Source organism: Alosa pseudoharengus, unplaced genomic scaffold, assembly GCF_046254945.1.
Source record: "Alosa pseudoharengus isolate Yale_2024_CS ecotype anadromous, Long Island Sound unplaced genomic scaffold, YU_APseudo_1.1 YU_APseudo_1.1_scf_1, whole genome shotgun sequence".
Classification (NCBI taxonomy): Eukaryota; Metazoa; Chordata; class Actinopteri; order Clupeiformes; family Clupeidae; genus Alosa; species Alosa pseudoharengus.
Window position 1 is genome coordinate 43251420 of NW_027468564.1, and position 18997 is coordinate 43270416.

The 18997-nt window shown below is 40.4% G+C and overlaps 1 long non-coding RNA gene and 1 pseudogene across 1 annotated transcript; both read right to left on the bottom strand.

The window, feature by feature from the left end:
* LOC143129040 (uncharacterized) overlaps positions 1 to 18997 on the bottom strand; it is a 119037-nt pseudogene that overhangs the window by 35391 nt on the left and 64649 nt on the right.
* LOC143100441 (uncharacterized) lies at positions 14268 to 14578 on the bottom strand. The gene is made up of 2 exons (XR_012981904.1): positions 14470 to 14578; positions 14268 to 14382 (listed from the first exon to the last, which is right to left on the bottom strand). It is a non-coding gene; the product is annotated as an uncharacterized LOC143100441 (long non-coding RNA).

The window sequence follows — 18997 nt, forward strand, 5'->3', positions numbered from 1 at the left end:
CGAATAGGCAGACATGCTGTCTCCCTCGGCCCATGTTATCACTGATGTTCCTCGGATGTTCCTAAACATCAGGCTGTATGACCTTCCTGCTGGTACACAGGCCTAAGGCACAGTTATGTACAATAATATGAACCTCTCCCTGTTGTATACTACACACAGAAGTAACATATGAACACATCAGAATACAGTAAGAATACCCCAGAATTCTACAATAGGCTTTCCTACTAACACAAGGGAAGCTTATTTTTAGTCAAAAGTGAGATATACTTCCCTCCCAGGCAAGGGTCCTATATACATCCTGGCAATACTGCAGTTCTTTGTAGCTTAAATAGCCTACTAAAGCCTTCATACTGACTTTTGGTGATAATTTGCAAATGTAACCTATAATAATCTACACAGATGGCTATTCTGATTCTGTGTATTATTATAGGCTACATTTGCAAATGCAACAAACTTATTTAAGTTTGCCATTAAACCATTAAATCACAGCACTGGCTATTACCAGCATAAATGTTAATGTTACCGTTAATGTGGGCAAAATTATCATACCTCCCTCATCCTCCTCACTGTTCCTCTCCCTCTGTTCAGGAAGAATTTTCTGATGTCCATCTCTGAATAGTCAGAAGGCTGTGTTTAGTTTTACAGTAGGACAGCTTCACAAACAGTATAGGCTACTTTTACAGGAGTCTCTAGTCTACAGAGACTATACAGAGACGTATAAATCCTTATTAATTGTCCGCATGTGTGCATGCAGCCTACGCATGGTGTGAGTGTGTGTGTGAGGGAGAGAGCACAAGCTGGTAAACTGTTGCTAAATTTAGGCTACAATGACGCTAAGCATTGAAAAACAGATGCTAGTTATGTTATGTTACCCTAACACTCTCTAACAGCGATCAACTTGTAATTTTTTCTGTCAAACAAGTTGTGAATTTGTTGTAACATTAAACAGGGGACGACTTACTCTATGCTCAAAGTGATTCCACAATCCACAGTGTATGTGTGTGCAGTACAACGAAACACTCGGAAGAATCATGTGAACGATTTTCATTGGTTGTTGCGTTCAATCTTATAGCTACAGAGGTGCTATTTCCTGATTGGCTATTATGGCCCCTTTCTTTATTCCTTGGTTTTTTTTTTATTATTGGCTGGTAAGTGACAGACTCGAGCCATGATTAAAGCAGGCACGGAGATGCGCTCATGAATGCCGCTAGAATTTTACTGGGGCACTGGAGACTTTTACTAAGGCACGTGCCCCAGTGATTAAGGTCTAGTGACGCCCCTGGTCCAGGAAAAATGTTAATTAAATATGAGTGTGTTTCCCCAAATGGTGGCAAGTTTTAAAATGTTTCAATGTTTTTTTTTCTTAAAAGAAATGGAAAATGTGTTAAGAAAAAAAAAATAATGCAGTGAAGTTTGTATTTGAAAAGACTTGGAATTGTGTGTTCTATGTAATGCGTACAAGTATACTGTATATGCAGGCTGTATAAGAAACATAGTACCACTAATATAAGTGAATGTACATGGTGTCATCATATTAGATGAATTTGTATCCCTAATGTAAGTGAAAGTATGTACTATGGAAATAAGTACATGGCTCCTTCATTGAGGAAAGGGAGGAACACCCTCCCTAAAATGTCAAAGAAAAATAAAAAATATATAAAGTGAATTACTAATTTGATAAATTACTGTTAATATTACTATTTTTAACACTTTGAATGAACAAAATCGTTCCCCTAGGTCGAAATGCCAACAGCACCCCCTATCGCTATTGAAAATTACTGCATGGAGGAGCTTCCTCCTCAAGTCCCTCATTGAAGTCCATTATAAACGCCTCGGACCCCAGCGGCTCGTGAATCACGTCGTTTTCAATGGCCAAGGGAGGAAGCTCCTCCGTACAGTAATTTTCAATTGCGATAGGGGGTGCTGTTTTTAGCGGCAACGGTTCAAGAACGTTATCTGCAGTCTACGAATCTTATGTTGAACGGAAAGCTTGTTTGTTGTTTGCTCGTGAAATAAACTGTACAATGGAATCAGAGGACAATCTCAAATATGTTATACATTCAAATACACTGCGAATACACTGATGTATGATGAATGTTTATCAAAGCAGGAAGACCAGCTCCAAAAATTCATATTCCAAAACAAGATGGTAAGGCTAGTGTAGGCTACTGAATGCTACATAGTCAGACAAATAGGCTACTCATGGCTAACTGGTAACGTTAGCACAGAAAACAATCAGCCATAGCCTACTGCTGGCCTGTCACATACGTGGACAGTTCACTTGGTGATAAAACATTTTTGGATAGTTATGAGTTGTTATAATCATCCAAGTTATGCCTTAACTAAACAATTATTAAATAAGGTTCTTGTTGTTATGCTCTTGTTTTCACCGTTCTAAATGTATCTTTGGATGGTAACATTGTTAATGAGGGTGGGTTGCACCAACAAGGATTAAGTCTTAACCTGGATTAAATCAAGGTTTATCCATTAATCCAGTTGCACCAAACTTTAAATCTAGTTTAAAAGTAATCAAGATTACATTTAAACCATCCTTTTAATCTTTGCTTAGAAATTAATATAAACCTGGATTAATTTTAACCCTGTTGCTCAACTGCTTTAAACTCAGATTTAAATTTCAGTTAGGGATTCATTTTAAACCTACTGCTGAGGTGGTTTACATTTCTGAAATGGCTGCATATATCAGATGGTTTGAAGAAAATAGAGTCCCACGAAGGAAAATTAGAGACCGTCTCAACCCAATGGAGTTTTATGATGATGAGGAATTTTCAAAGAGGTACCGTTTTAACAAGGAATCTGTCCTAAGGTTAAATGAAAAAACCATGTACGCAATCAAACATGGCAGTGACCGGAATGCAGCTATACCACCTTTGCTCCAACTACTGATAGCCCTGCGGTTTTATGCTACCGGTTGCTTCCAGATGGTGGATGGGGACCTTTTTGGAGTGCATAAATCAACCGTGAGTAGGATTGTTGAAAGGGTATCAGAAGCCATTGCAGCTTTAAAAGACCAGTATGTCAGATTTGGCCCAACAGGAGAAACATCAGCTGTTTTTTATAGAAGAGCTGGTTTTCCTGGAGTGCTGGGAGCAATTGACTGCACTCATATCCCCATTAAAAACCCTGGTGGAGAAAATGGTGAGCTTTTTCGCAAAAGAAAGGGCTACTTCTCTATTAATGTTCAGGTTGTGTGTGATGAGAAGGCCCTTATCACCAACATTGTAGCCCGGTGGCCAGGATCAACTCACGACAGCAGGATCTTTGATAATAGCCACCTCTGTGCTCTAATGGAGAGAAATGCATTTCAAGGCCACCTAGTAGGTGACAACGGATATCCCTGTCGCACATACTTGATGACGCCTCTTTTAAACCCTCAAACACCAGCGGAGAGACGATACAATGCCAGCCACATTGAAGCAAGAGGTCTTGTGGAGAGAGTGTTTGGAGTTTGGAAACGAAGGTTTCCTTGCTTACATGATGGACTTTGAACAAAGCTAGAGACAACATTAAAAGTCATTGTGGCAGTAGCAGTGCTGTACAATTTCGGAAAGAGAGTTGGAGATGAGCTGCCAGAGGAGGCTGAAGAGGATCCCCATGAGGACCGTGCACATGGCCAAGAGGAGCATGCCACGGCTAATGGAAATGCTGTTCGAAGAACCTTGATAGATAACCATTTCACTGCATAGTTAAGGTGTGTATGATCAGGTTTATAATAAATCTATGTTCATATAACATATATAATCTTAAAATAATCATGTGCATATTCAAGCAGTTTAATGCAATAGTAGTACAGTGTTAACTTTATGTTCTTGTGTGTTCTTTTTGTTTAGGTCATGGGATTCAGCACTCATGTAGCCACCTATGCAGCCTACCTGCCTCTTACAAACATTTGCAGCCCAGCCACCTAACCACCTGCTGGCTGATATGCAGACATCTATTGTTTTCATTTATTACTGACCATTGATTAAAGACAGGAATCTGTCTACGAAGTCTAAAGAGAGAGTTACATGTTTTTTTTTTCACCTTAAAAATATGCTCTGATATGGTTGCCTTCATTTCACTGCAATTAATATAAGAACAGAGGTGTAGTATATTGAAATGCACAGAGTAATTAGAACTGTTCAATCAATAAAAATATTTAATTATTTTAAACAGGTCAGATAAATAAATAAAACAACACATTCTCAATTGATATACATAGGCCTACACTTCATTGAAAAGCATCTCCACTGGTTGTAAACCTGTCTTGAGTGTATCTTTTTGAAGCTGCAGTACTTCCTTCTGTAAAACAAGCACTTCTCTCTGCAATATTGCATTTTTAATTTGAATCATATTTTTCTCTTTCTCCAATTTCAATACTTCAAAATGATATTCAGTTAAGTCTCTCTTATGCCTCTTGCTGTTTGAGGGGCTGATTGGAGCTGAACAGACTGATTTCGGGGACAGGGTTGGTCCCTCGCAGATACTTTGTGTCATGATGGCAGGAGCAGAGAGGGCAGGCATCGTATCTCCATCATTGAGTTCTGAAATACAAACACGTTTGAAACTTAACAGTTTGGTACGGCACAATAAATAAATGAAGAAAACGTTAGCTGTAGCCTAGGCTACTGTTAGATGTAACGTCAGGTGGCGACACAGATGAAACATTGTTACACTGAACTAGCCTAGCCTAGTCAAAGTTACAGTTAGGTCTAACGTTACATTTGCGTAGCCAAAACGTTAGGCTAAATTAGGCTACATCGTTAACGTTAAGCACACACATTAAACATAACGTTATTTCGCAAGCTATGTATGCCTACAGCTACATTTGCTAAAACGGTAGCATTAGCCTACAATTATTATATGATAATAATAACGTTACATAGTTGTGTGAACAAGCTCGGCGACTCACCTTCGAAGCTGGATGTTGCTAGCACTGGCTGATCAGCAATGGCATCGTCGTCAAAGGGATTTGGCAAGGGGGTTATTTGCTGTGGAATCATCTGGACTATCTTTGCTGACAACACATCCATTTATCCAGATGGGGGGCCTCCTCCGGTGAGAAAAGTGTCCCTTCTTTCCTTGGCATCGTCTTTTTTCGCCTTTGCTTTCAGGTTTTTCCAGCAGGCTTTTAGCTGCTAGGTTGTTCACATTACGCTTGTCCTTGATCCCCACAGAGCCATTGAAACTTGTGCAGAGCTTGACCCATGCCTCTTCTTTTTTTGTCAGAGTGTAATTATCGGTTCGTTTGTCTTCAATTATTTTTGCGTGTTGTTCCATTAATTGATATAATAAGTGTTTTTCGTGAGTTGTGAAATTTGAGCTCCGTACTCGCTGCGACATTTTCCTTAGGACAGGCGTTAACGTTAGTCCATAGAACGTTTTAAATATTTAAAATGTATGCGATCTTTGGCTTCGCGAGCGTTTGCTTGCTACTTATGAGACCGTTTACAAAAGTAGGCTTATGATTCAAGAGAATAGCCTAAAATTGTCGCTCGCTTATGTACACTGATCCATCATGGCGGACTATAATCACCGATCAAGGTTTTAATCGCAGGTTAAGGTTTTAATCGTGGATTTAAATCATGCTTAAAATTAAGTGGTGCAACATAGCTTGAATTAAATTTAAACCTAGATTTACAAAACCTTGATTAGGCCTAAACCAAGATTAATTTAATCCTTGTTGGTGCAACCCACCCTGAATGTTTCAGACCATGATGCATTCCTTTAATGACGTCTTCAATAACATTTGCCTTTCGAGTATGCTTTCATAAATTCCCACTTAGCTATTACAACCTGTCTTTAAATTATAGGGATTTGGCTTTTAACCATAGCATGTTACAAATAACCACATTTAAGGTCTATTTTTTATGGTAAATAGTTACATGGTTTTATAAAACAAGTGTTTATTTTTATTATTATAGACTTTTCTGCCAATGTAGGCTATTACACTGAGCCAAACCTCCAGACTTTCCGTAATTTTGCACATCTGGAAAACAGTATTTCATAACTAGACCTACATATCTTCCCTGACTTCCCAGACCTATATTTACATTTATTTACATTTACATTTATTAATTTAGCACTATTATCCAAAGTGACTTATATATTTAAATTATATTACAAAGTCCATTGTGCCCCCCCCCCCCCCCCGAGAATGTCAGAACAGCATTTATTGCACAACATTGCCAGTTAAAATGCTACACAGTACATACTGCTGCTATAAATGTGTCTGGGTAGGCGGCCTACATACTCTGTTGTTCACATATGCCACCAACACCCTCACAACCTCACATTTGCCACTAACGCCAATCAAGCAGACATTCCTTCCTCCGTTATTTTTTTAACCACCAGCCGCCACTGACATATATGCATGTATACTAGGGCTGTCAATCGATTAAAAAAAATAATCTAATAAATGACATACTCTGTGATTAATTAATCTAAATGAATCACATATATAATATTTGCTGTGAAATTATTTTAAATATTTAAATTCAAATGAATCATTGAATAATCAGCATTAGTGACATTAAAGTTCAAAAACTCTTTTATTATTATTTTCACTGTTCAAATAATTGCCATAATAATCTATGATATGACCTAATATGCTGAGGAAATAAATTCAAAAGTGTTTCGGGAAGTTTTTTTTTCCACATACAAGGCATTTCATTGCCGAGGACTTTATTTTCAACATTTTATTTTTTATCAACACCATCAGGCCATTTTTTAAAAGTAAATGTTCCAATCAATGATCCAGGCAGCACGTTTTCTTCTCTCTCCTTCATTTTACAGTCTAATTTTTACTGACAAGAATGGCTCAGGGTCAAAGGTCATACAGAATCGATTAATCTGCACTAAATTTTTTAATCAGTTATTTTTTCTCAAATTAATTAATCGAAATTTAATCAGTTATTTTGACAGCCCTAATGTATACATATATGCGTCTTACATATTTCACATTTATGTGCATATATGGGAAAATATATGGCACTTACATGAAAACGGCCATTTTTGCTATATGTGTATGTGTTTTACATATATGAATTTTGCATATATTGTCATATAGGCAGCAGGCATACTGTACATGGGCACAATGTAATTTACATATATTACATTTCTGTATTAATACTCCAACTCTCCACAAAAAAGCAGGTGTATAGAGAGCCGAAGTCACACTCCTTCCGTTAGCCACCATGGGACCTATCTTTCAAAAAATTTTGAACGGCAGTCTATGGTGAAAAATTAATTATTTTCTGGTCCCGGTTGACTTGTGCCTTGAATTACCCATATGATGTTTTCTTTTTTTTTTTTTTCAATTTTAAAGACAATTTTTCATGTAAAGACATTTGCAGTTTGTTTCGTAACTATTGAATTACAACATTGTGAAAGATCGTAATTTCAACGACTACAAACCCATCAGTCGCACTAGCCCATTCACAGCCACACCGGATTGTACAAGCATACCAGCAACAGGTCTTACTCGGGCTTCCCTTGCCGATGAAAATACCATGAGTCAGAGGATTAGACACATCAGGTAAGTTGTATTCGTCCATAGAGTGTACATAAACTACTGTTAAGTGACAGAGCTGGTAGCAAGATGTAACCATCAACTAACATAACAGCTAGTTGTATAGGGATGGAAAGTAATCTCATCGCCACCTACTGGTTGCGTTCCTAGAGTTTAGCAGAGTAGATGGGATTTTCTTTTTTAGAAAAAATATATCTCGGTGCACATTGGGATCTTAATTGAATGCCTTCCATATGTTAGGCACTGGGGTCACCTCTATTGCTTCTAGTGATCATACCTTATTTTTAGGATTAGTTGAATTGTTTTGAGTTTTTGTCTTAACGTGGTGATAACTACTACAGTTGCATGTGACGTCACAGGTTTGGGCACTTAATCTCTAACTGATCAATACGGCAATTTGCTATAGTTTTGTAATAACGGAGCGTGATGTAAACCGCGTGGTGATTACCTTTATGTCTGGATAACTGGTGTTGTGCTTCGACTCACATGAAGAGCTGGCAGTAAGTGTTAAGTGTCAATGCTAACCAGGCTAATAAACAAACCATGCTACTGTGAGTAACGTTGAAGGGTAAAGTCACGTGACTTTTTTTGTAGTCCGTTTATGAAACAAAAAGAGCAATTTGCCTGACATTTTCAGTTATAAGATTATTACTGTATACACACTGAACAATATTTTTGGTGGATAACTTTGCTGATTTGGCTTCACAATATTTAAAAAAAAAAATAGGTCTATGGGACTTAACATTGGAGCTGCTCTTCGATAGGAACGCAACCACTTGGGGCGCTAGTTTTCACTTTCCCTCCCTATCGTTTCATTATGTTGGTGACGTACATCGTTCGAGACGAGAGATGTAGGGAGGGAAAGTGAAAACCAGCGCCCCAAGTGGTTGCGTTCCTATCGAAGAGCAGCTCCAATGTTAAGTCCCATAGACCTATAAATTGCTCCTTTTGTTTCATAAACGAACTACAAAAAAGCCACGTGACTTTACCCTTCGACGTTACTCACGGTAGCATGGTTTGTTTATTAGCCTGGTTAGCATTGCCACTTAAAGAAGCCCTATGCAGGTCTGGTTATTCCTTCGCTGTTTCTGGGTTTTCGCCTGATTTGGGCTCGCATTATTCACGACATAGCTCCCCCTGCAGCTTTGGTAGCAAGTGACTGCTACGCTAAACCCCCAATAGCTAGCGAGCTAGCATCAATAAACCAAGCTAAACACATAGGGCTCACAATAAAACGGTCGAGCAAAAATCACATTACAAAAACGAAGTTCACCCAAAGGTAGGCTACTTACAATTTCAACAGCAACAAAGCCAAGTCGGAGTCCGTTTTGCAGTCTTCTTAGAAACTACAATCTGACTAAATCTGACTACATTTTCGAGTATTTCCGCCGAGTTACATCCGGATGTGTTACGACCGTGACCAGAAAGTTGCATATTCGGTTTTTCCGCGGAGAAGCACTAGGGGGAGACGAAGCACCCACCAAACGACCCAAAAAGTGTTGTAGAACCATCAGAACGACTCTCAACCTGCATAATTAAGGTAATTTTTGCTAAAATTGTTGCATAGGGCCTCTTTAACACTTACTGCCAGCTCTTCATGTGAGTAGAAGCACAACACCAGTTATCCAGACATAAAGGTTATCACCACGCGGTTTACATCACCTTCCGTTATTACAAAAATATGTAAGCCAGTTAAGCAAATTGCCGTATTGATCAGTTAGAGATTAAGCGCCCAAACCTGTGACGTCACATGCAACTGTAGTTTGTTATCACCATGTTACGACAAAAACTCAAAACAATTCAACTGATCCTAAAAATAAGATATGACCACTTGAAGCAATAGAGGTGACCCCAGTGCCTAACATATGGAAGGCATTAAATTAAGATCCCAATGTGCACCGAGATATATTTTTTCTAAAAACAAATCCCATCCCCTCCGCTAAACTCTAGGAACGCAACCACTAGATGGCGATGAGATTACTTTCCCTCCCTGTAGTCCACTGAGCGAATTCGCACAAAACCAACATAACGTCTATCAAACAACAGTACTTTCTTGACGTGAAAAAATATGTTTTAAATTCACACACATATGTGAAATTCATGGCGCAATTCAAACGGGACCAACAAATAATTGTTATCTCTCCATTGACTCCCGTTCATATTTTTTTTGAAAGATAGGTCCCATAGACCTCTCCAGAATAAGTCCCGCCTCCGTAACTTCCGTATCCATCCAACTTCTGGGCGTGGATTGTCTATGGGGAATAACATGGCGTTTCGAAATATCATACCGGTAAAACATCTGTAGGTAGCGAAGTTGAAAAAGCTTGTGGGCAGATTGGCCTACACACTTCTGCCATATAGTTTCCACTGGATTTTTTGATTGTCGGTGCCGTTTAAGTAGTATACTATAGACTATACTACTCAAACGGCACCGAAAATCAAAAAATCCAGTGGAAACTAGAAGGCAGAAGTTTGTAGGCCAATCTGCCCAGCAGCTTTTTCTACTTTGTCACCTACAGAGTTTGACAGGTACAATCTTTCAAAACGCCATGTTATTTCCCATAGACAATCCACGCCCGGAAGTTGGATGGATACGGAAGTTAGGAGGCGGGATATATTCTGGAGAGGTCTATGGACCAGAAGTAGAAGGGCGTGACTTCGGCTCTCTATAGACCTCTCCACTATAAGTCCCGCCTCCTAACTTCCGTGTCTGGCTGCTCAGCCAAATTGATTAATCCGGGACCAAGGGGCCTTGTTCAGACAGGTAACCAAGGACCCAATGGTATCTATGATTGAGATCCAGAGTTCCTTTGAGAAGATGAGAGAAGTGTAAAGAAGGACAATCATCAGCAAAATGTGATATTGTTGAAATGTGAAATGTACCTGCACCCTTTATAAGTTAGAAAACAAAATATAAATATATCCAACCCAAATAAAAGCAACAGACACTTAACTAATATCAGTGCCACACTGAGAATGGACAACCCGACAAACACAGGACGTCCCCTGGACTTTGGGGCAGCCGTGGCCTACTGATCAGTTCTTCGGACATGTAACCGGAGGGTTGCCGGTTCGAACCCGGACCAGTAGGCACGGCTGAAGTGCCCTTGAGCAAGGCACCTAACCCCTCACTGCTCCCCAAGCGCCGCTGTTGTTGCAGGCAGCTCACTGCACCGGGATTAGTATGTGTGTTCACTGTGTGCTGAGTGTGTTTCACTAATTTACGGTTTGGGATAAATGCAGAGACCAAATTTCCCTCACGGGATCAAAAGAGTATATATCCTTATACTTATACTTTAAGTGGACATTCACAACGTCCCCAACGTCATGTTCTCTAGCGGACGTCACCAGGACGTTTTTTACGTCCGGAGCAAGTTCTCCTATGTCAGGGGTGGCTAACCAGTCCAGCATGAAGAGCCAAAAAAAAAATTCCACACAACTCAAAAGAGCCGCACAACAAAAAAAAAAAATGCCCACACTACAACAGCGACTTAGGCCTACAAAAATAGATATTCTCTTTTCATTTAAAGTGAGACACTTGGCAGATGCTACAAATTATCGTTTTCAGGAATGAGTAGCAAGCAACAAAGATATCTGACACACATCACAAATTCCCCCTCACTGAATGACTTATTAGCATGAGAAATGCTCCAATGTAACAACTGATATGCTGCCAATGTGACCGTCAAATGTTCCGTCTAGTGTTCAGTAAATTTTTTAAAAGAAAATACACAAAAAGAAAATGAGTCTGCTTCTCTGACTGACGTCTAGCCTACCTTTACCTTGTACTTGCAAAGGTCAGTGCCTTTGGGAAATGTTTAGGTTGGAAGCTTTATGCATCAGTTAAGTCTGGCATACTAAGTACCAAACTAACGTGTAGAACACGTTTTTTAATGGTGTTATTTAGGTTACGTTGACATATTAACTCATTGAGTGCCAATTCCCATGCGTTGAGTGGCAAAAACGTAATACGTTTTTAGCTTATTTAAAAAATAAATAAATACTAAACTAGACACTCTAACACACCTTATATGTGATGTTGGGAACTCTGTGATGAATTGAAATGAAATATACGATGATAGAAAACTCATTAAAATGCACAATCTGGACATTTTATCATAACTCGGTTGCCGCTTTGGGTCAAATCAGTGACGCATGCAAGTCAGCTCAAAACCAGGCCATTTTCGTGGGTCTATCACTAGGTGTCAGTCTCTCCAGGTCTCGCTAAATCACTTCCCGGAACCTTTACAGGCAACACTTCATATTTCATGAAAGACGTTATATCTCCATTTTTAGAAAAAAAAAAACTGTGATATTGATGAAAACTAGCCACTGTTTAGCTTGCGATTTCTCAGGAACAGAAGCGTGTAGAAATACACGGTTTGCACCCACAGAATATGCTGTGGCTGTACAAAAATCATCAACAATGGTCTAGATTGCTGGCACTCTAGGACAAAGCTTCCGAAAACAGCTTGACACTCATTGAGTGCCATTTTCCTTCCCATGCGTTGAGTGGCAAAAACGTAATATTCCGTTTTTAGTTTAATTACGAAACTAAACATTCTAACACACCTTATATGTGATTTTGGGAACTCTGTGATGAATGGAAATTAAATATATGACGGTCGAAAACTCATGAAAACGCACAATCTGGACATTTTATCATAACTCGGTTGCCGCTTTGGGTCGAATCAGTGACGCATGCACGTCAGGTCAAATCCAGGCCATTTTCGTGGGTCTATCACTAGGTGGCTCTCGCCAGGTCTCGCTGATCACTTCCCAGAAAGTTTACAGGCAACACTCAAGGGGGCAGGCGAACGTTCGGAGAGCGTAGACACTATGGCGGATCTGAGGCTAAATAGTAGACCAGTTCACCTAGCCATCCCCATTGAACCCCATTAAATTTTGGCGCCACTTTGACATCAAATAACATTACAGCTGAAGTGTTTTAAGCCTTTATATGAACTTTTTCGGAGTAATACAACATTGTGTGATTGGCGTCATAACCTCGTAACTGACTTACCGGCTGAGTAATAAACTTTTTTCAGAAATCAATGCTATAGTGACGTAATACCCAGCAAACACACTAACGTGGCCGCAACGTGATTTTCCAACCAATGTTTACGTTGCCGCCACGTTAATTTCCAATGTGGCGGCAACCGGAAAAGTGAGACGCCTTGATGTTGCCGCCACGTTATTTGACAACATTACCGCGACATATCGGCGACATGCAGGCAACCTTCCTGCAACTTAATGGCCACGTAACCGCAACGTTATAGCAACATTGAAACCCATGTTGGAGGTCGCCAGAATGTTGTCAGGATGTTAAAAAAACAGCTCTGGGCGGATTTCATCACACGTCAAAACACACACACACACACACACACTCACACACACATATCTGACTTTCTCCAACTTTTGCACATCTCTATAGAACTTTTTATTTATTATTTTTGATTTCTCCTCCATCTATCTACCCATGTCCTTGATTGCCTAGCCTTTCTGTCCCCCCCCCCCCCCATCCCCAACACACACACACAAAAAAAACACACACTCTTACATCATCACTGTCATCACCTCACATACATACAGCACACTGCTTGCTACAGTAAGCCTCCTCTACATACTTGCTGCACACTGCCCCCCCCCCCCCTCCCTTTATACACAGCACATTGTCTTCAGGATCTTCTCCAACACACATCCTCTACTTACTTACAGCATACTGCCCCCACCTACCCACACACACACTATACACACACACACACACAGTCACTGCTTCACTCCCCTCCCGCCCACACACACATCTTCACTGTCATCACTCACATACATCATACTTGCAGTACACTGCCCCCCCCTCTCCCCTACATACACAGCACATTATTATATCAGGAAGCTTCTCCAACACACATCCCCAACATACTTACAGCACACTGCCCCCCCCCCCCCCCACATACACAGCACATTGTCTTCAGGATCTTCTCCAACACACATCCTCTACATACTTACAGCATACTGCCCCCACCTACCCACACACACACTACACACACACACACACAGTCACTGCTCCACTCCCCTCCCGCCCACACACACATCTTCACTGTCATCACTCACATACATCATACTTGCAGTACACTGCCCCCCCCCCCCTCTCCCCTACATACACAGCACATTATTTCATCAGGAAGCTTCTCCAACACACATCCCCAACATACTTACAGCACACTGCCCCCGCCCCCCAATACACAGCACATTGTCTCATGAGGAAGCTTCTCCAACACACATATTGCACACTGCCCTCTCCCCACATACACAGCACACTATCCCATCTCCCTTGTCATCCCCCCAACACACACACCAAGACCCTTGGCAGTTGGGTTAGCCCCTTGAGCCGTGGATATGCCCAAGGTTTCTTCCTTGGTAAGGGAGTTTTTCCTTGCCCCTGTTGCTCTTGGGTGCTCCTTGTTGGTGCCCCCCCCCCCCCCCAATCGCAATCCTCCCCCACCTTTCTTATGCAGCCCTTGCCACTTAATCTACTAAACCCCTCTTCTACTGCACTTTTTACCCCCCCATAAATGCACAAATAGGCTGACACCATACTTAATTTCACTGCATTTCTTACTTCCAGTAACTATATGCATGTGACAATAAACTTCCTTGTATCCTTGTATCCTTGTATCTGCAGATGCAGTCCTCATTTGCCCACTCACTTGGTTTAAGAAGATCAGAGCGACATTTCACATTTGATTACACCATTTATTTAAATTCATTTAATTTGGGAGTTCCTGCCGATGACTTGATGTGCTGCTGCTGCTGCTCCTCCTCCTCCTCCCCTCCTCCTACTGCTGCTGCCGGGCCTGCAAGCAAAGAAGAAAACTTTTAGCTTTCAGGTAAGAGCTGCACTTTTTTTGAATTTGTGCAGACTGTCCTGAAGTTTTACTTACGTTTTATTGTGCTGCATACTCCGGGTTCCGAGCAGTGGCAGCTTCTCCTTCCCCTTCAGGTTGCTGCCTCCAAATTTAGTAGTGTGGGCTACAGAAAACAACATTTCAATTAAGAGAGGCCACCAACCATGAGAGAAAGGGTTCCACTTTCATCTCACACACACAGGCTACTAGCTCGTGTCTTAGAACATGCCAAACTAATGTCTTCTCTGGGGAGTCCGTTACTGCATATATCTCATAAAATCATAGCACACCATCTACTAATTACACTTGTCATATTCAATAACATTCACATATCATATTAATATTAAAACACTAATATTAAAGTACAGTAACAAAGCAGTACAGTAAACGTAAATCTCCGATTGTTTTTTTTATATCATTCAAAGTTATCCTAGCATGCTACATGCTAGCCCCATTCTAATGCATTTGCTGCTACGCGATGCTAATCACTCGCTAGCCTTAACAATCTTTGCTAGCAGATAAATTACTCACCGGAGTTCAAAAGTGGATAAAGACGTGAAAACAATGAGGGAAGATTAAGGACAAAGTAGAAATAGTAAAACGACTTAAGAGGTATTAAAAATGATTCACGATAGAAAGGTGTCAAGGAGTAAAAGGTTTTGATTCAAAGTCTATTCATTCAAGTGTAACGTTATCGAGTAGAACGTAAAATAAACGAATTCTGGTATCCAAGCAACACGCTTGTCAAAATAAAAGCATTTCCCGTTGACTAGAAAATCGTATGTCCTTCTGGATTTTTCATTATTTTGTTATTTATTCAATTTATGTACCTATTTATTTAACATTGGCAACTAATTTTGTGTTTAGTAACCAATGCTTAGGTGGGTTACACCTTCACCCCTCTCCATCGACTTTGTTTGTGCATGCACATAAAAATGTCAAAGCAAAAAAAGGTTTAGGTAAGCATAGACTCAACCTAATGTTGCATCTAAAAGGCAAGCTCGAATTAACAATGTTTGGTCTCCTTATTGCCAATGCACAGGCTGCAGAGGGCAGCATGGTGGTACTCCTCACATCTGGTGTAGAGTAGAGTTACAGGCATTTAGCCTACTTGCTGATCGAATAATTTGGTGAATACAATAATAATTGAATTATAATTAAGCTGGTGTTGTAATGTAGAATTATTTTCTCATGCTATGATTTCATACAACATTTGGGTTCTATGGAATTATTTGTTTTCTTATTGGACAGGAGACAGCTATTCCCAAAAGTGGGAATATCCCACGTCAATAAAATAATCTGGTGTTTTAAGGTTAATTAGTCGGCGGCAGAATTAATGTATTGAATCAACACAGCATTTGTGATCGCAGGGTTGTTACCTTCGCCACTCGGCCTCAGAACCTCGAGGTTACAGCCAAACAAAACACCTGTGATTATATCATTACCCAACACTCCTACTCACACAATTTCAAATTGCTTATCCTCTTTTCAGCCTTGGTAACTGAATACTAAAATTAAACTTAGGTTGATTGTCAGTTATTAGTCTTATCCTGTGGGTCATGTGCACTGCTGTTATTTTCTTATAACTTAATATAAAGCATAGTTTGGATTGGATTCTGATTAGCAGTCAGTGGTTTAGCTACTCTCCACCTCAGCCTCTCCAAGGTCTTTATGCTCTCTCCAGGTTGACCAATGCCTACCCTGCAACGTGGTTTGTTTGTACACATCACTTGAATTCATGAAACACATGAATTTTACTTCAAATGTTAATAAAAAGAATTGTCAGTGTGATTTATTAATGTGTTCCCTACATGCATTTAAAATAAATGATTCATCAATTCAGTATCTGAATATATTTGATTGCTATTTTTCAACTGGGTCAGAGTTTGTGGAAATTAGAAAATTGTAGTTCTGGATGGCAAACATTAATCTCAGTTTAGCATTATTTTTGTGGGGATGAGTCATCAGGTAGTAAATAAACAGTACAAACCAGTGGTCCATTTTTCTGGCTGGAAGATAGTTTGACTTAAAAAATAAATAAATAATATCTCTGATTATTATTGCATTTGATATAACCTCAGCTAACAACTGGTGTTGGGAAACGGCAACATTGCTAAATGACCATAGGGCCACGTTATGGCCACGTTGCTCAAGTCACCAAATGGCAACGTTACCAAATGACCATAGCGCCACGTTGCGGCCACGTTATTTAGACCACTAAATGGCAACGTTGCCAAATGACCATAGGGCCACGTTGCTCAAGTCACCAAATGGCAACGTTACCAAATGACCATAGCGCCACGTTGCGGCCACGTTATTTACACCACCAAATGGCAACGTTACCAAATGACCGTAGGGCCACGTTATGGCCACGTTGCTCAAGTCACCAAATGGCAACGTTACCAAATGACCAAAGCGCCACGTTGTGGCCACGTTATTTACACCACCAAATGGCAACGTTACCAAATTACCATAGGGCCACGTTATGGCCACGTTGCTCAAGTCACCAAATGGCAACGTTACCAAATGACCATAGGGCCACGTTATTTACACCACCAAACGGCAACATTACCAAATGACCTTAGCGCCACGTTGTGGCAACGTTGCTCAAGTCACCAAATGGCCACTTCATAGTGGCAACGTTGTGGCCACGTTGCAGGAAGGTTGCCAGAATGTTAGTTGGCCGTGACCAACTGGCAACTTATAGGCAACGTGGCTGTTTAGTTGTGTGTTAGCTGGGTAAGCATACAACCAGAGCGGGTGAAAGCGTCGCACAGGAGCAAAATAACCGCATTCTCTGGATAAGAACGAAAGCATCGGAGCACAACATTTCAGCGAAGTTTTGATGGATTGACAGTAGCCTAGGCTATGAATGTGGCGAGTGCTGTTTATATTAAATCACATTTATCTACGAACAACTAGGACATTTAGAACAGTAATGTAGACATGGTGGTAACGAAGTAAGTGGCTACATACCCAATCTCTCAGCTATCACAAGAGTTACACGAGTCAGACTACGTGCCTATGTTACATTTACGTCCCCTGAGCCTGTGCAGAAAGCCTCGTCGACCAAGAGAAAACGGTTGACATTTGCTTCACCCGCCTCGATTGACGTCTACGTAATGACTCTGTCCATATCTTTTACTGTCTATGGCAACACTTCATATTTCATGAAAGACGTTTTATCTCCATTTCTAGAAAAAAAAACAGCGATTTTAATGAAAACTAGCCACTGTTTAGCTTGGGATTACTCAGGAACAGAGGCGTGTAGAAATACACGGTTTGCACCCACTGAGAGCTTAAAGTCTCACCTTTTAAACGAGCCATTGTATGTGTTCATAGCTATAACACAGAATATGCTGTGGCTGTACACAAATCATCAACAATGGTCTAGATTGCTGGCACTCTAGGACAAAGCTTCCGAAAACAGCTTGGCATTCAATTAGTTAACCAGAAAGGCTATGCTAGCCTACAAAAAGATGAATCCTCCTTTTGAATGTCTGTGTTCCTCTTTCTATTTACGCTTAGCGTCAGGGTTTTCCTAATTGCAACAGTATCATTACACCTGGCTAAAGAAACAAAGTCTGCTTTCTTTTTGGGCTAGATTCCTATCCATAACATGACGGTAAAATTATTTTAATTTAAACATTGCAGCCTAACTATTGGCAGTACTATCAACTTATGAAAAGCATTTTCATTTACCAGAAATAATAGGCTATTTAAAAAAACCTAAAAAAAGTGAGAACATCAGTTGAGCAGCCGCGAGCCGCACAAGGGGAGGCAAAGAGCCGCAGGTTCGCCACCCCTGTCCTATGTGATGTTCAGTGTCGGACCTTTTGGGGACGTTTCCGTGAAGTCCCTCGGTGTCGTCTGCATTGGGTCATTTCAAAAACATCCCAAGGACGTCCTTGTGAGGGCCCGACAATAATGTTATACCGGGGACATCAAGGGGACGTTTGTTTGCTAAGTGCACGCGAGGCCGTGGGAAAGCGCTCTGGCTGCAGCCTGCAGGAAGGAGACATCCACATCCATGTGCGACTTCACATCTTACACGTCATTATGTAGCAACATTGAGTTCAGCTCAGGTTCAGCTACACAGCATTCAGACAAAGTACACCATTGGTGACCACTGATGAAAGTAACATGTTTGGCTGTGTATGTAGCTGATAAACTTTTCAATAACTGAATAAAAAGTTGTCAAATATTAATGTATAACGTTCTGTAATTTTCCTCTGGGGATGAATAAAGTATCTACTGTATCTACCTAACGTAGCAATTATGCTAGCTCACCTTTAGCAGGTTAGCAGCTAGCTTCTAACCTTTAGCAGGTTATTTAATGAGCTAACCTCTAGCCGGTTAGCAGCTCATTAGCCTACCTTAGTCTACAGCAACCCAGTTTATGAAGTTGTGTGTATAATATGAACAAAGTAGGTCTGCAGATATGTGAATTATGTAGCACTTACATTTTGAGTTTAACGTTAATGTATACAAACTAGGGAATAGATTTTATCAAATTCATGTTAGCTGATGTGATGCTTGGTGTAGCTTGCAATGTGCATTTCTT